Below are 23826 nucleotides of genomic sequence, written 5' to 3'. Positions count from 1 at the left end.
CTTTTCCTGGTAATGTACAGGTTAATAAGAGCTTCAATCAGACTTAGAACTATGCAACTAATTTGACAGATTTATTATAAATCATTCTTCCTGGTAATGTACAGGTTATTAAGAATTTATTTTAGTGTTAGGACCCTTGAGATGTGGTCTGCCTTGGAGGGGCTCAAGGGCTTACAACACTTTGGCCAACTAAAAGACCATTTTATTCAAAAGATATCTCTCTCTCTCTCTCTCTCTCGCTTTGACAAAGTGCCCTGTGCGTGAAACGCATCAGAGTACCTGCCAGGACTACCCATGTACTTGTTTTTAAACCAATACATTTGGTTCTTTAAGACCTTCTACCCATTCATTTGGGAAGCTGTGCTCCGGTTTCTTCTCTATGGGACTTTCCATTCATTAATGCACCAGCCAATGACTGCATTAGAATACCCCGATACGTCACTTCTGGTTGGGAGTAACAAGCCATAAGAGGGGAACCTCATACATATGCTGTATACAGTACTCTCTGACGAAGCGCCGTCTAAGGCGTGAAACGCGTAAGAGGAACTATTCTTACCTGTTTATACCATGATGTTGCATATCCATTAAAGAGTTTTTTAACAGACTTGCTGTAGTCCTGGATTAACCCCTCATGTGTGCGGCTGTGCTCTGCTTCTCTCTTCCCCGTTGGGATCACCTTCCCTGCTGGGATCATCCATCTATCAAAGACAATGGCATATTTTCCTAGAAGATGGAGATTTAAGAGAGGTCTTGAATCAGACCACCACAATGGTAAGTAGATCTAAAATGTGAGAGATATCCTAACACACAGTCATTTTACAAACGCTAATATCCCCTCATGTAACAATTGGCTCTTAAAACAAACCAATTGGAATATTCACGAGGAGTGGGTTTTAAAGCCTATTCATATGTGACACATAGTAAAAACCTTGACAATTGAATAATACTAAATCCTACCAAGTATGCAGTTTAATGAAATAAAACACTATTGGATATATCTATTTAGCCACATACTAGCTGTCTGAACTGTAAGTAAAACCTGCACACAATTCCTCAGATGGATTCTAGAGCATATCTGCTCTCTTAGAACATGTGAGTGAGAAGATTGTACACATTTTTTAAAAAGTCTTCATAAAGGAAAAAAAGGAATGCCCTATGAGAGTTGCGTAAGGTGTAGAGAGAGACACCATCGAGAAGCATGCTCTCCCGGACAATACTATGATCTCATCTGCAGGCATCTACTGTACTACTACTTTTCCTTTTGACTTTTGACTTTTTTTGTAACTTAAATTTTAAAGGGTTCTTGCAGAGATATAACAATACATAGTTGACAAGAAAATTCTGTTGACAGCATACTAAACATCTTCGTACACATTTTCCTTGCCAAGTTAATATATCAAAATAAATTGGGAAATAAAAGGGGAGCAGAGGTGAGTGGGGAGGGAGGGGTGTCCACCTGTCTTTCCTGAACAATGTAATGCAAAGTGGCGTCAACGCTTGCTCTGGTCTGGCCAAGAGACAGTCTCTCCCATTGGCCCGGCACAATCTAATTATCTAAGGGACTCCTCTGTTCTATTGTCGAGTCTCTCTTACGCATTATCACCCATCAAGGTAGAACGCATTTCCTTTCTATCAAAGCATAATTGTGTCACTGTTTATCCCGGGGATATCTGTCTGGGACAACCATGGCAGCCAGACTTTTTGGATTTTAGAGCCAGAGTCGTTAATCAAACTCGTTAACTTTTCCATCTGGCATACAAACCAAATTCTATTTCTCATTTTGGGTATGGATGGAACTTCTAGCTGTTTCCATAATTCTGCGATCTTGCACCTCATTGCCGTTGCTAAATGAGCAACTAATTTGCACTTGACCTTGAATACGCCTTCTGTTAGCCTATTTAACAGAAATATCCATGAATCTAAAAGGGATTGTGAGGCCCAACATCCTCTGAAGCCAATCTTGAATTTGTTCCCATAAGGGCACCAACCTGGGGCAGGACCACAGCATATGTATCAAATCTGCCTGCTCTCTACATTGTTCGGGCACAATGGTGGGTAGTCTGGTACAAATTTGGATAATTTTAGTGGGGTCAGATACTATCTCATTAAAACTTTATATGTCGTTCAAATCAAGCTCTTAGCTGCCGCTGTGAACATCTCCTCCCATTCCTCTTCTTCTAGTGTTTCTCTCAAATCAGCTTCCCACTGGGACACATATTTTAATTTCCTGGTATACCCTGGCCAGAACAGGTTACTTCCTTGTTCATCCGAGCTATAAGTCCCTTTGTGTCTGTTTCTAAAGTACAGAGCTGTTTGAAATTAGTCAATGGGGGGCAGGACGAGAATTTGTTATAAAAAGCTCTGATCTGGAAGTATCTAAAAAATCTGCATGTGGGATGTCTTTTTCTGACTTAATATCCTCAAAAGATGTTATACTAATTTTCCTCCCCCAGATCTCTAAGTCTAGTGACTCCAATCTTTTTCCATTTACCAAAATCTTTGCTATTCAGGCCTGGAGCGAAATCCAGGTTATCAAATAAGAGTGTCATAAGGGACTTTTAGAGGTCAATACACATCTAAATTTCACTGTCTCCAGAATGCTAACAAATTGGTCATCGAGGATAGAGGCTCTCTGATATATTTTAGTGTCCGAGATGGGAACCAGATGATGCTGTGCAGTTCTATAGGCACAGAGACTCCTTTTTCTACTGCTACCCAGCATTTGATGCTAGTGTCACAGTGGCATTTGGAAATTTGGCATAATTGGGCCGTCTTGTAATATGACCACAAGCAAGGTATCGCTAGCCCCCCCACCAATGTTGGCCTCATCAAGATCCTTCCCCTAACTCTTGTTATTTTATACTTCCAAATAAACTTGGAGATTAATGCTTGAATGGCTACGATATCCTTCCTTACTAAAGGGATTGGTAAGGTCTGGAACAGATAAAGGATACTGGGAAGCAGATTCATCTTTATACAATATATTCTGCCAATTCAGGATATATTATATATTGAGTAAATTCTAATATCTTCTCTCAACGATTTTATGAGTTTTGGAAAATTGGCTTTGTATAGAGTTTTATAACCATTTGTTATATTAATTCCTAAATATTTGATAGCTTTTGGTTGCCATTTGAAATTAAAATTCATTTCAATGAGTTTCTCCATTTCTTTGGGTAGGTTGATATTTAGGGCTTCTGATTTGGTTTGATTAATTTTGAACCCCCGAAACTCTATAGAATTTTTCTAATAGGCCGAAGAGATTAGGTAGAGAAATTAGAGGCCTCCATAGTGTCAGGAAAACATCATCAGCTTAGAGGGCCACTTAGTGAGTTTGTGTATTCAGCTGTAAGCCAGATATATCAGGATTACTCCAAATTTGGAATGGATGCCTGGAATCATATACAGAAGAAAGAAAGAACACCGGCGGATAAAGACACTACCTACCGGATAAGTCCCTATAGCATGCACTCTATGTCTGTGTGGGGGGAAGGTATCTACATATAGTTAGAGACAACTGAGGAAAGTAGTGGTACTGGTCCATTGTGTATTCTATAGTTGTAAAGCTAAAACACTATTTATTAAACTGAATACAAAATTGCTATATCCTCGGCGCTTAGATAAAGAAATACCACTTATCAGTCCATATGTCACTTGGCTGTCCAAAAGCAATGTCGCAACAAAGTGGATTAACCCAGCAAAGTCCAAATTGGTAAGGTTCCTTGGTAGATTTCAGCAGCAATTATCCTCCTATTATAGAACAAAAAAAAAACAGCAGAACATTGCGCAGCACTTGGGCTTGTTGTTGGTATATTCAAGCAGGAAACTAAATTGCCTACTTATGAGATGGTTTTTGGTACATTCAGGGGAGAGAATATGTTCTTTAATTCCAGGATTTTTCTGCACGGACCCCACGTGGTGTTTCGAATCTTCTAAGACGCTGAACTCCACACTTTCTAAGTGCTCAGAATCAATAGAACATCCACCGTAAATTTACCAAGAAAGGAATGAGCAACAATAGTGCAATTTTAGCCACACACGTTACTAAAACAATTTTAAAAAGAAGGTGAGATACACTTACAATGTATCCCTCCTAACTGTATAGTTACAATGTGCCGTCCGCCACTTGCATACAGAACAGCGTCTCTCTCTCACCGTGGCCGCAGGTGGATGGGCGCTTCCCAGATGATGTCACCGTCTCTTGCGTGCGACTGCTACACCTCACGTCAGTACTGTTAAACTCCGCCCAATTAGTTTCGTGACACACCTGTCACTTCCTCAGGGGTTTGGAGCTTTTCTGTTCATGCTTACTATTTATACCCATGGATCCCAAATCAATTAACCCCCTAATCTCCTTATTGGTCAGAATACCCCCACATAATTTAAAGCAGGACTGCACAACATATGGCCTGTGGGCCGCATGCGGCCCGTCTGGCCTCTCTGTGCGGCCCGCGTTGACTCCGGCCGGGCGCCAGTTAATTAAATAAATTAAAAAGAAATTTAAAAAAAAGTTTCAAAAAATGGCGGCGATTTATCCCCCCCCCCCTCTCCCCTCCCTCCCTCCCTTGGGTTTTGCGGTGCGCGGGGGCAGCAGCAGCATGAGGAGGATGCGGCAGCCGTGAGTATTTTTTTTTTCAATAGCAGGATGCCGGGGGGCGGGGCTTAGTACCGGGGAGAGGATGTGCTGATGCTGATCTAAGAGGTGTGTGTGTGTGTGTGTGTGTGTGTGTGCGTGCGTGCGTGCGTGCGTGTGTGTGTGTGTGTGTGTGCGTGCGTCTGTGTGTGTGTGTGTGACGGGCTTCTGCAGGGGTGGGGGGGAGGAGTGAAAAACGGGCTGGTGGGGGGGTGGGTGTGAAAAACGGGCTGGTGCAGGGGTGGGGGGGTGGGTGTGAAACACGGGCTGGTGCAGGGTTGGGGGGTGGGTGTGAAAAACGGGCTGGTGCAGGGGTGGGGGTGTGGGTGTGAAAAATGGGCTGGTGCAGGGGTGGGGGGGTGCGTGTGAAAACGGGCTGGTGCAGGGGTGGGGGGTGGGTGTGAAAAACGGGCTGGTGGGGGTGTGGGTGCAAAAAATGGGCTGGGTGGGTGTGAAAAACGGGCTGGTGCAGGGGTGGGGGGGTGGTTGTGAAAACGGGCTGGTGCAGGGGTGGGGGGTTGGGTGTGAAAAACGGGCTGGTGCAGGGGTGGGTGTGAAAAACGGGCTGATGCAGGGGTGGGGGGGGGGGTTTGAAAAATGGGCTGGTGTAGGGGTGGGAGGGTGGCTGTGAAAAACGGGCTGGTGCAGGAGTGGGGGGGTGGGTGTGAAAAACGGGCTGGTGCAGGGGTGGGGGGTGGGTGTGAAAAACGGGCTGGTGCAGGGGTGGGGGTGTGGGTGTGAAAAATGGGCTGGTGCAGGGGTGGGGGGTTGGGTGTGAAAACGGGCTGGTGCAGGGGTGGGGGGTGGGTGTGAAAATCAGGCTGGTGGGGTGTGGGTGCAAAAAATTTGCTGGGTTGGTGTGAAAAACGGGCTGGTGCAGGGGTGGGGGGGTGGTTGTGAAAACGGGCTGGTGCAGGGGTGGGGGGTTGGGTGTGTAAAACGGGCTGGTGCAGGGGTGTTTGTGTGAAAAACGGGCTGGTGTAGGGGTGGGAGGGTGGCTGTGAAAAACGGGTGGTGCAAGGGTGGGTGGGTGTATGTGAAAAACGGCTGGTGGGGGGGTGGTTTTGAAAAATGGGCTGGTGCAGGGGTGGGTGAAAAAAATGGGCTGTGCAGGGGTGAGGTGTAAAACGGGCTGCTGGTGGGGGGGGCAAATGGAGTGGTGTGGTGGGGGGAGAAGGGGTGGGGGAGAGGTAGATGGGGGAGAGAGAGGAGGCAGAAGGGAGAGAGAGGGGGGCAGAAGGGAGAGAGGGGGGGAAGGGAGAGAGGGTGGGTGGGAGAAGGGTTATAGGGGGGGAGGTATGAGGAAGATAGGGGTGAGGAATGAGGAGGGGGAGATGTAATGTTTTTTTCTGTATCACAATAAGAAAACAGTTAAGTAAAAGTTGCTGTTACGCCGGTGCTGCCCGCAGACCAGACCCGTCCCCTGAGCTGAAAGGGGAAGTGGTAATAAACGCACCCGCAGCAAAGGGAGCGTGTCCGGAGTGTGGTATGAAGCGTTGCCAGGCCAGGTGTAGTAAGGTAGACAATACTTGCCGGTACCGGTTGTAGAGATAGAGTGAATGATGCCTTGCCGAAGTCAGGGAGTGGAGAATGGAGATAGGTCGTAGTCCAAGCCATGTTCAAGGGGTTACCAGAGTGAGCGTTGTCCAAGGAGTGCCGAGATCGAGAGCCAAATGGTGTAGTCGTACGAGCTGCGTCAGAACCTGTGAAAACACTGAGAGAATCCAGAAGTACTTCCATACAGAGACTATGTCGAGCAAAGACTGAGAGCAGAGTGGAGCTAGATAAAGCAGGAAGGTCCAATTAGGAACGGAGGCGGGACAGGAAGAGCTACAGGGAGACACTGCAGATTGGTGCAGGCATAACAGGCCAGGTGAGTCTTGTTAGTAACCTGAGTATGCCCGTGAAGTGTGCGGGGGCGGAGCCTGAGGTCCAGGGGACGGGAACAAGAGTGTGCAGACTGAGCGTGCTCCGTAACTCGTGTACGCGTGTGAACCGAACCAGTGGATGGTGCAGGTGTGCGTGCAGGAGGGCGTGGGCTCGCCCGGCGCTGAGCAGAGGAATCGCCGAGGGGAGTGATCCCGCGACGGCGGCAGGGGAGAGGAGCCGTGGAGGCCGGTAACGCAGGATTGTTTTGTGTGTCCAGGGTCTCCCTGCGGGGAGGGAGTGCTCTGTGTGGGGAGCGAGGAGAACGCCGATTCCTGACAGTACCCCCCTCTTCAGGAACGGCCTCAGGACGGTCCAAGAACGGTTTCTCTGGAAACTTTTTCCTGAAGGACTTAAGAAGGGCCGGGGAATGAATGTCCTTTGAAGGTACCCAGGATCTCTCTTCAGGGCCAAAGCCCTTCCACTGCACCAAGAACTGGAGCTGACCCCTGGATAGGCGAGAATCCAAAAGAGAGTGAACTTCGTATTCCTCGTTATTTTGTACAGTAATGGGATCCGGTTTACGAGTCTGATCCGGAAAGAAGTGACTGGAGATAAATGGTTTTAAGAGGGACACATGAAAGACATTGGGAATCTTCATACTGGGTGGTAGTTGGAGCCGGAATGCCACGGGATTGATTTGTTCACAAATAGGGAAGGGACCCAGGAACTTAGGTACCAGTTTAGGAGATGGTACCTTGAGGTGGATATTCCTAGAGGATAGCCATACCAAATCCCCTGGTTTGTAACTGGGCGCCGAACAACGACGACGATCGGCCTGTAGTTTCGAACTGCGGGAGGAGTTGAGAAGGGTAGACTGAATCCTGGACCATGTGGTTTGGAGGGAAGAAATGCGTTCATCTACGGCTGGTACTCCAGAAGGAATGTTGGGGATGGGAAGACAGGGAAGGTGGAACCCATAATTTATAAAGAAGGGCGACTCCCGGGTGGACTCGTTTTTTGCAGAATTGACGGCATACTCTGCCCAAGAGAGGAGTTGAGCCCAATCATCCTGGAAATCGGATATAAAACATCTCAGGTACTTCTCCAGGGATTGATTGATTCTCTCCGTTTGTCCATTGGACTGAGGATGATAGGCGGAAGAGAAAGAAGAAGAGATGCCCAATCTCTTCGTGAAAGCTCTCCAAAATTTGGATACGAACTGAGAACCTCTGTCAGAAAAAATGGACGAAGGGATCCCATGAATCCGGAAAATCTGCTCTGTAAAGATATCAGCAAGGGCGGGGGAGGTGGGTAATCCTTTAAGTGGAATGAAATGGGACATCTTCGAGAACCTGTCCATGACCACCAAGATAGTGTTCATTCCTCTGGACATGGTCAACTCCACGATGAAGTCCATAGAAATGTGGGACCAGGGGCAGTCGGGAACTGGAAAGGGTAACAGAAAACCCTGAGGCTTTTGACGGAGAGTCTTGCTTTGAGCGCACGTGGGGCATGCGCGGGTAAACTCCAGAATATCTTGAGACATCCTTGGCCACCAGAAATTCCGACGAATGAGATCAGTAGTCTTCTTAAAACCTGGATGACCTGCAGATTTAGAGGAGTGACCCCAAGACAGGACCTCTGGAACAAATTTGGATGGTACAAAGAGTTTGTTGTCGGGAACGACCAAGTCCTTGGGAATGCGTCTCTGGGAGTGCAAAATCTTGTCAAGATTCTTGAAAGAAGACGTGGCGAGAATCCTCTCATGTGGAAGGATAGTCTCCAAAGATTCCTCTGGCCTCTCTTCAGAAGAATGTATTCGGGAGAGTGCATCTGCCTTTACATTCTTGGTCCCGGGGATATAGGAAAGGTGAAAATCGAATCGAGAAAAAAAAAGAGCCCATTGAGCCTGTCATGGACCAAGGCGTCGAGCGTTCTCTATGTAAAGAAGGTTCTTGTGGTCCGTGAGAATAGTAAACAGCTCTTTCGACCCCTCTAGCAGGTGTCTCCACTCTTGAAGAGCCATCTTCACGGCCAGAAGTTCCCTGTTACCCACGTCATAGTTTCTCTCGGCAGACGAGAATTTCTTGGAAAAATATGCACAGGGATGTAACTTATCTTGGGGCGTGGGTCTCTGGGAAAGAACAGCACCAGCGCCGCAATCAGAAGCGTCGACCTCCAGGACGAAGGGAAGTTCGATGTTGGGATGACGGAGAATAGGTGCGGATATAAAGGCTTCCTTGAGTGTCTCGAAGGCGGAGATGGCCTCGGATGACCAAGCAGAAGGATCAGCTCCTTTTTTGGTGAGCGCAGTGAGGGGTGCCACAATGGTGGAAAAACTCCGTATAAACTTACGATAGTAATTAGCGAACCCTAAAAAACGTTGTATGGCCTTGAGAGAGTTGGGTCTTGGCCATTGAGTCCATCATAAACTCCTCATCGGAAATGATATACCCCAGGAACGGAGTAGAGGTCTGATGAAAGGTGCACTTCTCCAGTTTGGCGTACAAATGGTGTTCATGGAGACGGGAAAGGACGTAGGAGGTGTGGCGTATATGGTCCTGGAGATCTTTGGAAAAAATCAGGATATCATCCAAGTATACAATAACAAAAATATTGAGTACCTTACGAAAGACGTCGTTGATGAAATCCTGGAAGACAGCGGGAGCATTACATAAGCTGAAAGGCATTACCAGATATTCGTAGTGTCCACTACGCGTGTTGAAGGCCGTCTTCCATTCATCCCCCTTCCTGCTGCGCACCAGGTTATAGGCACCACGTAGATCCAACTTGGAAAAAATCTTGGCCCCCTGTAATTTATTGAACAGTTCGGTAATAAGGGGAAGGGGTAACGATTTTTAAAAGTGATGTGGTTTAAACGAGAAGAAAATACAGTGCGCAACTACTAAATAAGTGACGTGATAAATAGTGATGAATTAAATGTTACGTGACCTTGAACAGAGCGTCTGCAGCTGCGATAGAGGGGGGGCTCAAGGATCCCCTAAACTAGCAGATAAAAACAGAAAAGACACAGCGCACAACGCTCATAGTGCATTAAACGATATATTGACATAAACAATAAGGTAGGGTAAGTAATGTGCGTACATCAAAGTGAATAATCATAAACAGTTTTGGGATAATGTTACCCAGCGTCACAGGAAACCGGAACGAGTGTCCTCACAAGGGTTATGGCGCTGATATCTCAGATGCAGGATCCTGTTGGTAGGAAGGTAAGTAGGAAGCCTCTACAAGTTCTTTCTCCCCAGAGCACGAGTCAAACGTCAGCTGCTGTCCCATGCAGTGCTTTGCCAGAGCGAAACTCCACACCAGCTGGATACTCTCACTCCCCTCCGTGCGAAGCACTTCCGGGTCGATGACGTCACCGCGGGGGAGATCGCCGGTTCTGGCGCCGTTCAAACTCGATCAGCTCGCGTGGCTGAAGGGGGAAGTGGTAATACACGCACCCGCAGCAAAGGGAGCGTGTCCGGAGTGTGGTATGAAGCGTTGCCAGGCCAGGTGTAGTAAGGTAGACAATACTTGCCGGTACCGGTTGTAGAGATAGAGTGAATGATGCCTTGCCGAAGTCAGGGAGTGGAGAATGGAGATAGGTCGTAGTCCAAGCCGTGTTCAAGGGGTTACCAGAGTGAGCGTTGTCCAAGGAGTGCCGAGATCGAGAGCCAAATGGGGTAGTCGTACGAGCTGCGTCAGAACCTGTGAAAACACTGAGAGAATCCAGAAGTACTTCCATACAGAGACTATGTCAGTTTCCTTTTGATTTAGTTTCATCAATCGCGTGTTGTTAGACATGTCATTGTTAATAAAGTTTTTTTTAGTATATGTTCTGTTGCCATTGACAACCAGTGACGCGCGAAACCGAGACTTTTAACCCGCCTCCACTACTCCCCCATTGGCTATGAGAGTAGATTGCTTAGCCAATGAGGTACGATCGTGTAGTATTTAGAATTCATCCGAAACCACTTTACTTTATTCCCTGATGAAGAAACCCACAGGTTTCGAAACGCGTTGGATGACTGGTCAAGAGCTCTACCTCTAAACTATCACCCCACCACGCGAGCTGATCGAGTTTGAACGGCGCCAGAACCGGCGATCTCCCCCGCGGTGACGTCATCGACCCGGAAGTGGTTCGCATGGAGGGGAGTGAGAGTATCCAGCTGGTGTGGAGTTTCGCTCTGGCAAAGCACTGCATGGGACAGCAGCTGACGTTTGACTCGTGCTCTGGGGAGAAAGAACTTGTAGAGGCTTCCTACTTACCTTCCTACCAACAGGATCCTGCATCTGAGATATCAGCGCCATAACCCTTGTGAGGACACTCGTTCCGGTTTCCTGAGGCGCTGGGTAACATTATCCCAAAACTGTTTATGATTATTCACTTTGATGTACGCACATTACTTACCCTACCTTATTGTTTATGTCAATATATCGTTTAATGCACTATGAGCATTGTGCGCTGTGTCTTTTCTGTTTTTATCATTTGGTTTAAACCCCTGTAGTCGATGCAAGGCCTCAACGACCCGTCCTTTTTCTTGACGAAGAAAAACCCAGCCCCTGCTGGGGAATTGGAGTGACGAATAAAGCCTTTCTTGAGAATCTCCTGAATATATTCATCCATAGCGTGAGATTCTGGTAACGACAAGGGGTAGGTCTTGGACTTGGGTAGGGAGTAACCTGGAACTAGATCGATCGTACAATCGTAAGTCCTGTGTGGCGGCAAGAGGTCTGACTGTACCTTATTGAAAACGTCCCGGAATTGATGGTAAACGGAAGGTAGAATAACTTCGGGAACAGAGATATTGGCCAGCAGTTGATGAGTCTCTTCTGACCTCGGCCTCCAGGAAATGTGAGCAGAGGAAGTCCAGTCAATGAGAGGATTGTTAAGCTGTAGCCAAGGAAGACCAAGGGTGATTGGTATCCCAGGAGCATGAATGGCATTGAGAACTAAGATCTCCTTGTGCAGATGTGAGGACAGAAGCAAGGGAGCCGTCTCTAAGGAGATGTGGGCCGGGGTAAGAGGACACCCATCGATACCGACGAGTGCGATGGGAACCTTCTTTCTCACGAGTGGTATGCGGTTTAACCTGGCGAATTCAAGATCCACGAAGTTTCCTCCAGCTCCTGAGTCAATGAAAGCGGCGGTAGAAGTCTTGAACCTATCGCCTGAAAGGGAGACTGGAAATGTAAGTTTCTTAGGGAGTTCACCTTTAGAAAGGGGACGTGGAGACATTACACCCAGAGAGAGCTCCTCTGTACTCACTGGGTGTTCCCGTTTCCCGGACGCAGTGGACACTCCCGAACCAGATGTTCCATGGATCCGCAGTAGAAACACAATCCCCCGGCGTGGCGGAACTGCCGTATCGGTGTGCGGATGCGTTGTACCCCCAATTGCATTGGCTCTGGCAACTCCAGTGCAGGACGAAGAGGTATGGTAGCACTTGGGGGAGCAGGAGTGTTGCTGGGAGTACTGGAGAACGGAACTTGAAAGTTATGGACGCGAGTGCGCTGACGCTCTGATCGGCGTACCTGGATACGTTGATCCACTCGGACAGCCAAATCAATGAGGACCTCCAATTGATCCGGCCTGGATTGGCGAGAGAGTTCATCCTTGATGGGATCTGCCAGGCTTTGCCAGAACACAGAGATGAGAGCCTCTTGTCCCCAGTTAGTCTCGGCTTCTAGAGTCCAGAATTTCACAGCATACTGCGTCACCATTCTCCGTCCCTGAGTGATCTGGAGGAGAGAAACAGATGCCATCTCCCGACGAGCGGGAGAATCGAATACTTGTTGAAACTCGGCTTTAAATGCCGGGTAATCTTGGGTAAGGTCAGAACGTCGCTCCCAAACCGGGGAAGCCCAAGCCAGGGCGCTGCCAGTGAGGAGATTATAAATGTAGGCTACCTTCTTGCGATCAGTATTGTAGTGATGGGGGGCCATTTCAAACTGCACCTCACACTGGTTTAGGAAACCCCTACAATCTTGCGGTTCACCTGCATAAGGCTTGGGGGGAGGAATCCTTACATCTGAACTTCTAACTGCGCTTGCGGAGTGGGGGCTTACATCTGGCGGAGTCGCAGTCGGTACCCTGTCTGAGAGTACTGCGACCTGGCGTGTAAGTGCCACAATTTGATCCGCCATGGCCTGGTTTTGCTGAAGCAGATTGGAGAGAAACTGTTATAGTTCGGTCTGGTCTGCGTCTTGTGGGCTCGACATAATGTTACGCCGGTGCTGCCCGCAGACCAGACCCATCCCCTGAGCTGAAGGGGGAAGTGGTAATACACGCACCCGCAGCAAAGGGAGCATGTCCGGAGTGTGGTATGAAGCGTTGCCAGGCCAGGTGTAGTAAGATAGACAATACTTGCCGGTACCGGTTGTAGAGATAGAGTGAATGATGCCTTGCCGAAGTCAGGGAGTGGAGAGTGGAGATAGGTCACAGTCCAAGCCGTGTTCAAGGGGTTACCAGAGTGAGCGTTGTCCAAGGAGTGCCGAGATCGAGAGCCAGAGGGGGTTGTCGTACGAGCTGCGTCAGAACCTGTGAAAACACTGAGAGAATCCAGAAGTACTTCCATACAGAGACTATGTCGAGCAAAGACTGAGAGCAGAGAGGAGCTAGATAAAGCAGGAAGGTCCAATTAGGAACGGAGGCGGGACAGGAAGAGCTACAGGGAGACACTGCAGATTGGTGCAGGCATAACAGGCCAGGTGAGTCTTGTTAGTAACCTGAGTATGCCCGTGGGGTGTGCGAGGGCGGAGCCTGAGGTCCGGGGGACGGGAATAAGAGTGTGCAGACTGAGCGTGCTCCGTAACTCGTGTACGCGTGTGAACCAAGCCAGTGGATGGTGCAGGTGTGCGTGCAGGAGGGCGTGGCCGCGCCCGGCGCTGAGCAGAGGCATCGCCGAGGGGAGTGATCCCGCGACGGCGGCAGGGGCGAGGAGCCGTGGAGGCCGGTAAGGCAGGATTGTTTTGTGTGTCCAGGGGCTCCCTGCGGGGAGGGAGTGATCTGTGTGGGGAGCGAAGAGAACGCCGATTCCTGACAGTTGCGCGCTAAAAGATATTTTTTTGTGGTAGGTGCTCTATGGGTTCGGGTGGGGGGGCCCTGATCCTTTCATTTGTCCCGGGCCCCATGATTTCTTTTGGTGGCCCTGTGGGTGATGTGAGGTGCAGGGAGGGGAGAGGGTAATGAGTGATGTGAGGTGCAGGGGGGAGAGTATGATGGGTGATGTGAGGTGCAGGGGGGAAAGGTGATGGGTGATGGGAGGTGCAAGGGGGGAGAGGGTGATGGGTGATGGGAGGCGCTGGGGGTGATTGGAGGTGCTGGGGGGTCATTGGAGGTGCAAAGGGTGTGATTTGAGGTGCAGTGAGGGTGATTTGAGGTGCAGGGGGGGATTTGAGGTGCATGGTGGGTGATTTGAGGTGCATGGGGGGTGATTTGAGGTGAATGGGGGGTGATTTGAGGTGCATGGGGGGTGATTTGAGGAGCATGGGGGGTGATTTGAGGTGCAGGGGGGGGTGATTTGAGGTGCATGGGGGGTGGTTTGAGGTGCATGGGGGTTGATTTGAGGTGCATGGGGGGTGATTTGAGGTGCATGGCGGGTGATTTGAGGTGCAAGGGGGGTGATTTGAGGTGCAAGGGGTGTGATTTGAGGTGCAGGGGCGGTCATTGAAGGTGCAAGGGGGGTGATTTGAGTTGCATGGGCGGTGATTTGAGGTGTATGGGGGTGATTTGAGGTGTATGGGGGGTGATTTGAGGTGCATGGGGGGTGATTTGAGGTGCAAGGGGGTGATTTGAGGTGCAAGGGGGGAGAGTGATGTGAGGTGCAATGGGGGAGAGTGATGTGAGGTGCAAGGGGGGAGAGTGATGTGAGGTGCAAGGGGGGAGAGTGATGTGAGGTGCAGGGTGGAGAGTGATGTTAGGTGCAAGGGGGGAGAGTTATGTGAGGTGCAGGGGGGTATTGTGTGTTTGATGTGGAGGGGGAGTATTATGTGTGTGGGTGAGTGGGAGAGATGGGGGTATGAGAGATAGATGGGGAGTATCGCAAAGGTTGGTAGTGAGGGGTTCTGGGAGAGATATGAGGATGATGATGAAGGGTGCTGAGGGAGATATGAGGATGATGATGAGGGGTGCTAGGGGAGATATGAGGATGATGATGATGAGGTGCTGGAGGAGAGATGATGATGATGATGATGATGATGATGATGATGATGATGATGATGATGATGATGATGATGATGATGATGATGATGATGATGATGATGATGATGATGATGATGATTTTACCCATGCTGCCCAATTTTTTTTTCCTTGGAGCAGTTCGGCCCTTCTCACTTTACGAGTTGTGCAGGCCTTATTTAAAGGGATTAAAGGTCTATCTGGTCCTTAATAATGAAAATGTGTAAAGTCATATTATTAGCCAGCTCATGGTACAAATAACACTTAAAATACTAACAATAAAATTAAAACTAAATAAAACTTTGGAGAATTCATATAATGCAATGAAAATATAAAAAAAAAATATAAAATTAATTAAGATAATTACAGGAGTCATTCTCATACACATCTGAAAGAACTTCCACAAAGGAAAAATGAAAGATCATAGTAAATGTTACTTAATTTTGTAAGAAAGAAGCCATATCAAATTCTATATTTAACCCTTCTGATGCTAAAGTTTTTAGGGTGTAGATCCAAAAGCTCTCCCTCCTTGATACCTCATTGAGCCAGTTCCCCCCTCTCCAGTTAGCCTTGGGACTCTCAATACCATTGCAGATGAGACCTTATGGGCACTGTCCTTGCTTTAATTTGTGTCTCCAAACCCCTTTTAATATTATAGATCTTCTTTTTAAAGGTCTCCCTGTCCTCCCAATATACAGTATTGGAGCCCACAAGGGCACTCCAATAGATAAAATATAGAAGGTGTGTGGTGCTCCTTGATAAAGAGCTTACGCTCGAAACGCGTTGGTGGGGAGCTCTGTACCCCATAATGTGGTTGTTTTTTGCTGAAATCCATTAAATGATTCTTTTTAATGAGCACACGCTCTCTGGATGTTCTTTCATTTATTTGTCCTGTACTGCTGGTGCCTGCTTTTTACTATCTATCGTTCCACTCCAATAGATATACAGATAAACTGGTTTTACAGTTAATAAAAGATTTGATGTCATATGCTTTTTGAGTGATATTTTATTTAAACTTGGTGCATTTGGTGCTATACCTCAATCCAATGCACTTGTTGCACGTATAATAACCTTTTACATCTTTAAGCTACGTGGCATCATTTTGTTTAACTGCCCTGATGGGGCAACTTGGGGCTAAGGTCAATTTCAATTATTTTGCCCTCTTATAGACTATCTGGGGTCTTGCTGGCAGAAACTGTTGGATTTTTTTTTTATCCTTTTGGAGGATTCCCCAATGCTTATTGAGAATGCCACTGATTTTAGGGGCCATGTCATTAAATTGAGTTATAAATGGGATAAATAATTCTTTATCACTATGGATCTCTTTTTTTATTTTTCTGCATACTAACAAGAGTACTTCTCTCAATTGCATTGGCAGATCTTATGGCTTTCTCAATAACTGTTTTTTTAAAGTTTCTTTCAATTAACTTATCCTTCATAACTTTTACTTGGTCCTCATATATTGTGTTGTGAACAGTTTCTCTTCAGTCTTAAAAATTGTCCCTTCTGTTTGTTATTCAACCACCTGGGATTGTGATGGCTAGATGCCAATAAATAAGTATTGGCATCTACTTCTTTGTAAAATGTCTTTGTGTGAACTGATCCCATTTCGACGAACAATGACAGATCTAAAAAAATTAATCTCTGTCGGACTACTATTAAATATGAATTTTAGATTGTATTTATTCGTGCTGAGATAGATTTTGAATTTCTCCAATTCTTCCATGGTTCCTCTCCAGACACACAGCACATCATCGATGTATCTTTTCCAGAGCACCAGAGGGGGTTAATTGATTTGGGATTTGGGTATAAATAGTAAGAATGAACAGACAAGCTCCAAACCCATGAGGCAGTGACAGGTGTGTCACGAAACTAGTTGGGCGGAGTTTAACAGTGCTGACATCAGGTGTAGCAGTCGCACGCAAGAGACAGTGACATCATCTGGGAAGCGCCCATCCACCTGCGGCCACGGTGAGAGAGAGACACTGAACCTACATTGTTGGGAGCTGTGCTTCTGTATGCAAGTGGCGGACGGCACATTGTAACTATATGGTTAGGAGGGATACATTGTAAATGTATCTCACCTTCTTTTTAAAATTGTTTTAGTAAAGTGTCTGGCTATATTGCACTATTGTTGCTCATTTCTTTCTCTGTAAATTTACGGTGGATGTTCTATTGATTCTGAGCACTTAGAAAGTGTGGAGTTCAGAGTCTTAGAAGATTCCAAACACCACGTGGGGTCCGTGCAGAAAAATCCTGGAATTAAAGCACAGATTCTCTCCCCTGAATGTACCAAAAACCATCTCATAAGTAGGCAATTTAGTTTCCTGCTTGAATATACCAACAACAAGCCCAAGTGCTGCGCAATGTTCTTCTGTTTTTCTTCTTCTTCTATAATAGGAGGGTAATTGCTGCTGAAATCTCCCAAGGAACCCTACCAATTTGGACTTTGCTGGGTTAATCCACATTGTTGGGACATTGCTTTTGGACAGCCAAGTGACATATGGACTGATAAGTGGTATTTCTTTATCTAAGCGCCAAAGATATAGTAATTTTGTATTCATGTATTTCTGACTAGTGCACTAGAGAGCACTTGTATGCTTCATCCTCTTGGCAGCTGGATTATTTGATTTTCTTTCACTAAAGGATCAATTAATCACTTTAATTTAATTAGTTTGGCCCAACTTTTGGTCATCTTATCACAAACACTTATACAGCACATTATCACATTTGGTGTTTAGTTAGGTCACAGCGCTTTTATTTGTGTATTAGTTTTAAATGTTGTTGTCACTATTTATTAAACAGCATTAAAATTATAGGACCAGGTTAGATAAGTGAGAACAATAAAATCATATTAAATAATAGCAGTAAATGCTAATGAATGATTAAGGCAGTGGGTGACCAGTTCAAGTGAGTTAGGTCAGTATATACCACAGTTTGCCTCTAGTGAGGTCACGCAAGGCACACTCAGCTAAGGGTATGGTGACCCTATATGCCAAAGAAATTGTGCAATAGTGCAAGCATATCTTCTTGTTCCATACGTCCACTTGAACTGCTGAGGTGACCAGAGAACTGATACAACTGTTCAGCATCACATCTGCATTTCCATCAAGGGATTTCCCCAGAGGGGTACAAATGCTGCTTTTAATACTGGAAAGTGTGTGTACACCTTTAGGGTGATATATTCAATAAGCCAGCCTACATTTCATAACGTTGTTGCACTATATATTTTTTTCTTTTTCTTTTTGTAAATTACACCAACCGGTTTCCTGAGCTCCCCGCATCTCTCAACAACCAGTACCATTAAGAATCCAATTGGAGTGTTCATCATGGGTGTAAGCTGATGAGGCACCGGTTACAACATATATTTACCATCTATTCACTGATTATTGCCCTATTTATCTCATATTTATACTATTTGAGTGTCACTGTATTATATCACTTTTTACAGCATTATCACTAGAGATATACAGAACAAAGAAAATGGAACCGGGCGCTTCTAATGGTGAAATAACTGAAGTGAATTAGTGATATAAATAAACGATAACTGTGAACCTAAAAATCCAAATGAGTATATATAGTGAATAAATAACCTTCACCTTCACCTTCACGTTTTTTGGTGAAGGTTATTTATTCACATCCGTTCTCCCCAAAGCCTCTGTCACATGGTCTACTAGAGCCAATCAGAGTAGGGATGTAGTTCCCACGCTCTGATTGGCTACCGTATCATGTGAGGCCGGCCATCTTTCTTTTCATTACGTCATCTTAAAGGCAATTGAAGCAAAGCCATTCTGATTGGCTGGCATAATTGCCTTTAAATGATGTCATCAAAATTAATTTTTTGCCCCCAAATCACATGGTTTTCACGGCCCAATCAGGGCCGTGGGAACCATATGACGACAATGTGACGTCATAGGCCTATAAAATCCTATGTCGTCTCATTTTGAAGGCAGACGCCGAGGAGGAAGGACCTCCTGCAGAAGAAAGAAGACCAGGGCGTGGCCGAAGAAGAGAAGAAGACCCCGGAAGAGAGCGGAAGATACAAGAAAGAAAAATACAGATGAAGATGGATTACAAATAGAAGACCCCTGGCTTGTTATGTTTATTATTTTATGGGTTCCTGTGCGTGGATTGGTTCAAGAGTAATCTGTTCAACGGGAGTCGGTGAGTGGGTCAAGTAATGGTAAGTGAACAAAAGAAATGTATTTTTTTTTTAACTTGTACATGTTTAATTTTTTTTAAACATGTGTTTGTTTTTTTTTAAGATCATTTCTTGCCACTGTATGTATGTATGTATGTATGTATGTATGTATGTATGTCTAGATCGATATATACATACAGGGTACAAAACGATTTTGTTTGAAAAGTTTGTTTTGCAGTATTTAAAAGGATTTTGGCTATGCTGCTATGCATAAATGTGTGTGTAATGTATTTTCGAATTAGTTAGATGTAATTTTTGGTCTTGTATGGTGTACTTTAGGTCATGGTGAGGCTTGCTTTTGAATATTGTATTCTTTTTGATACTTATATTTTGTCTGATGGTAACTTATTCTGTTTAACGATTGAAATAGTTAATTGTGTAATTGTTATGGATGGTATTTAAATTGTTTTGGGATGTGATTAATGAATGCTAATTGATTTATGGTGACTTGCTTGGTTTAAATAGTATACTTGTTTGGATTTAATGGTATTTTGTTTGGAATATTTTATTGTTAACATTGATTGGCAGAGTGTACATGGTGCATAGATTGTATGCATCATGTATAAAATGTAAATATTTGTATATTGGTTCATCATGTGTGTATATATATATATGTGTGTGTGTGTGTGTGTGTGTGTGTGTGTGTGTGTGTGTGTGTGTGTGTGTGTGTGTGTGTGTGTGTGTGTGTGTGTGTGTGTGTGTGTGTGTGTGTGTGTGTATATATGTATATATGTATATATGTATATATATATATATATATATATATATATATATATATATATATATAGACAAGAAACATACAGCGCAAATCTTAACAGTATGTTTGAGTAGAAGAGATTATACACACCACTTATAAAGCCAATATATTTTTAGGTAAGGTACATACCCTGGTGTACACCTATCCCTACAAACTGCAGCCGATTTAGGTCTGCGGCTCCACAATCGCCACCTTGAAGATTTGTAGAAGAGTGACTTAGGCGCAAATAAGACAGGGAAGAGAAAAAACACAAAAAGGAATCATAGGGCAGTATATCTAGTTATAAACATACAATAGGATGGTAAGAGATGCGCTTACACAGGTAGGTTGGATTAAAGCCTGTAATCCTCTATGGGACTCACGAACACAGCTATTTCAGCTTCTCTCCTTGACTGCGGGATCTCAGGATTGCTTCTCCATGAGAACTCAGCTGCAGCTACAGCAGTCACTGCTGGTCTCTGGAAATCACGCTTCTCTATGGTGGATCTATGGATGGATCTCACAAGGGGGTGGTATGGGGGGGATGGGGAGGAAATAAAGGAAGGGAACAGTATATGTGTAAAACCTTTTAATCTAAAATTGACTATGTAAAAAATATAAGTAATCAACTCACATTTTGTGAGTGAATATAAAGCAGTAAAGAGTGATTAGCGAGTCTCTCACACTCGGGTGTAGAAGCGCCGATTACCAGTCCTCTCCGCATTCACGATCACTTCCATATCACGTGGTCTGACGCGGTATGACGTGGCTCGGCTCTCGCGAGATTTGGTGTCTGCCAGTGCAGGGAATCACCGCCGTAGCATGCCCCTGACAAAGCCCAAGTGGAGAAACGCGTAGGGCCAGCGTTTGTTTGCAGCAGAGAGAGAGACACGCCGAGGCACCAAAGTGGAGAGACATTCTCGAGGAGCTACGGCGGTGATTCCCTGCACTGGCAGACACCAAATCTCGCGAGAGCCGAGCCGCGTCATACCGCGTCAGACCACGTGATATGGAAGTGATCGTGAATGCGGAGAGGACTGGTAATCGGCACTTCTACACCCGAGTGTGAGAGACTCGCTAATCACTCTCTACTGCTTTATATTCACTCACAAAATGTGAGTTGATTACTTATATTTTTTTACATAGTCAATTTTAGATTAAAAGGTTTTACACATATACTGTTCCCTTCCTTTATTTCCTCCCCATCCCCCCCATCCCCCCCCTTGTGAGATCCATCCATAGAGAAGCGTGATTTCCAGAGACCAGCAGTGACTGCTGTAGCTGCAGCTGAGTTCCCGTGGAGAAGCAATCCTGAGATCCAGCAGTCAAGGAGAGAAGCTGAAATAGCTGTGTTCGTGAGTCCCATAGAGGATTACAGGCTTTAATCCAACCTACCTGTGTAAGCGCATCTCTTACCATCCTATTGTCTGTTTATAAATAGATATACTGCCCTATGATTCCTTTTTGTGTTTTTTCTCTTCCCTGTCTTATTTGCGCCTAGGTCACTCTTCTACATATATATATATATATATATATATATAACCCTGGCTGTGCTCAAAGCTGTGACCATGCAGCAAGCTTAAGCCTATAGGGAACCATGTTAAAAATGGTTATTGAGGCAAAAAGTGACACTGTGTGCTCATTTGCATGTCATTTCCCAGAATCCCTTGCTGCAGTGGAAGTGCTGTATGCTGGGTGATAATGGGGAAAGGCGGGGTTGCAGACCTGCCTAAGACATGCAGATGAGCATACAGCTATATTTGCATATTTGCTTTCCTGTGGAGGGTTTTTGTCACTTTTTTTACTCACCATAACTTAACTCAGTATTATGGTTTGGCCTATCCCATAAGCCTCTCTTGCATCCCAGTAAAATCAACCCCACACTGATGAGACCCATCAAGGTTGAAACAGCTGTCTGTGGGTGGTTTTCTGGGTATGCACCTTAACCCTGGCTGTGCTCAAAGCTGTGACCATGCAGCAAGCTTAAGCCTATAGGGAACCATGTTAAAAATGGTTATTGAGGCAAAAAGTGACACTGTGTGCTCATTTGCATGTCATTTCCCAGAATCCCTTGCTGCAGTGGAAGTGCTGTATGCTGGGTGATAATGGGGAAAGGCGGGGTTGCAGACCTGCCCAAGACATGCAGATGAGCATACAGCTATATTTAAATATATATATATATATATATATATATATATGTGTGTGTGTGTGTGTGTGTGTGTGTATATATATAGTTGCATGATGAAGCCACTGTATAAATGAATAGGTGAAGGGTGAGTATCGGGCCAGGGTGGCTTAACCCCTTCATTACCTTTGCGGTTATTATCCGATAAGGTGATTAAGGGGTTAATTGATCTCAGAATGTAATTGCAATGTATTGGCTATGTATTTTGTTTGCAACGGAGGACACGGATTTTGCTGGCGAGGGGGCTTCTTATTGCTGAGGTCAGTAGAACTTTATTTATTTTATTATGCTAGTTAATGTGTTTAATAATGGGCAGATAATCTTTTATCCCTATCTGGATAATAGTTATTTTGCACATTATTGTACTGTATGTGTTGTGTGGGTACTGTATGTGTTGGTCTTCTCATGGGTACCAGGCTTCCGGGTCCACGGGGGACACCTGCAGGGAAGAACCCGCAGACCCATAGGGACCACCCGTGGGCCCCCAGACCCCCGTGGGAACCACCCGAGTCCCCTCAGACACCTGTGGGTCTGACCCGGGGCCCCCCAGACATCCGCGGGCCTACTGTGGAGACCCCATTGTGGCCCACGGTGACCCGCGGAGACCACCTGGTGGACAATGGTGCCTGGCAGGAACCACCAACAGGCCTCCAGACCCTGTTTGAAAAATGGTGCTGGGCTACTGTAGGTCTGTGAGGTGACCTGTCAGGCCCACCGGGGACTCCCTTGGGCCTGGGGTATTAACCCTGTATGTAAAATAATAAATCATGTATTTATGGGGGGAACAGGGGGTGGGTTATGTATTTAATAAATATAATGATGTTTATTGTGGGGCAGTGTATTGTTTTTATTGTGGGTACTGTGGGTGGGGGAAGGGAGTATTGGCCCCAAGGGTATGTGGGTAGGCCTCACGGTTGGGTATTCGGTGAGAGAGGGTGGTTTGGCCTCACGGGTGGGGGTTAGTGGGGGAGGGTGTGTAGGCCTCCCGAGTGGTGGGTGAGGGTGGGTTAACCCCTTAATGACTGTAGCGGTTAATAACCGCAACTGTGATTAAGGGGTTAGGGGACATTACATTGGCTGTTTTTATTCTTGTTTATGTTTTGCAGCATCGAAGGAGGGCATGAACGATGATGAAGATGAGGATGGCCTTCATCGTGGCAGCCGGACATGGGTGAGTGCTATATGTATTTATTGTATTTATTGTTCTTTATGTATTTTAAATGGGCAAATTCACTATTATCCATATGTGGATAATAGTAATTTTGCACATTACTATACTGTATCTGTTAAGGGTGGTGTATTTATGTGTTGTAATTTTTTTGGGGTGCACTGAATTGGTACTGCAGGCCTGCGGGGAACACCCGAGGGCCACCGCCAGCCTCTAGTATCAGTGCTGTGCATCCCATTCAGGAATCAGTTCAGGCGAGTTTTTTAGGAGTAGGAAGGTCCACAGATTTGTGGGCAACAAGGAATCGCTTCTCCCCACTAGAGGTAGAGGAATCCCCTGTAGAAAAGAAAAAAAGAAGAATAGAGGAAAAAGAGGAGGAGGAAGAGGAAGACGACGAAACATATTAGATCAGTCCAATTTTAAAAAGTCTAAAAATATTTTTAATTTGAGTCAAGTTGTTTTAACCGAATTCCAACAGAATGTTATATCTAAGGGTCTTACATTTGCACCTACTGTTGGTCCTAATAATTTAAACTTTTTATCGATGCCAATTTATTTCTTAGAAAACTTACCGTACAGAGACTTTTTCTAAATCAAACCTCATTAAGGAGAGAAATTACTGATACAGATAATCAACTACCTCTACATAGAACCAGTAACAATTTTAAACATACAGCATAAAAACCAAGGTCTACATTTTATCCAAGCCATGAGAAGGGACACTTTTTAGAAGTATTTTATCAGATGTGTAGGAGGATGTGCGCAGAGGTATGCAAGGGAGACTTGTTAAGGTGAAATTAAATAAGGCTTTTATTGCGCCTGTTTCCTTAACATAAGAAAATCATCCAAACA

At 45.6% G+C, this 23826-nt stretch overlaps 1 long non-coding RNA gene across 1 annotated transcript in view; it reads right to left on the bottom strand.

Moving 5' to 3' along the window:
* Positions 1-288: 288 nt before the first annotated feature.
* Positions 289-23826, bottom strand: part of LOC142495869 (uncharacterized) — a 127695-nt gene continuing 104157 nt past the window's right edge. Inside the window, exon 3 of the long non-coding RNA XR_012801842.1 lies at positions 289-723. This is a non-coding gene — a long non-coding RNA (uncharacterized LOC142495869). The remainder of the gene's footprint in view (positions 724-23826) is intronic.

This window comes from Ascaphus truei, chromosome 5, assembly GCF_040206685.1.
Source record: "Ascaphus truei isolate aAscTru1 chromosome 5, aAscTru1.hap1, whole genome shotgun sequence".
Classification (NCBI taxonomy): Eukaryota; Metazoa; Chordata; class Amphibia; order Anura; family Ascaphidae; genus Ascaphus; species Ascaphus truei.
This window is presented reverse-complemented; position numbering and strand designations above follow the sequence as displayed.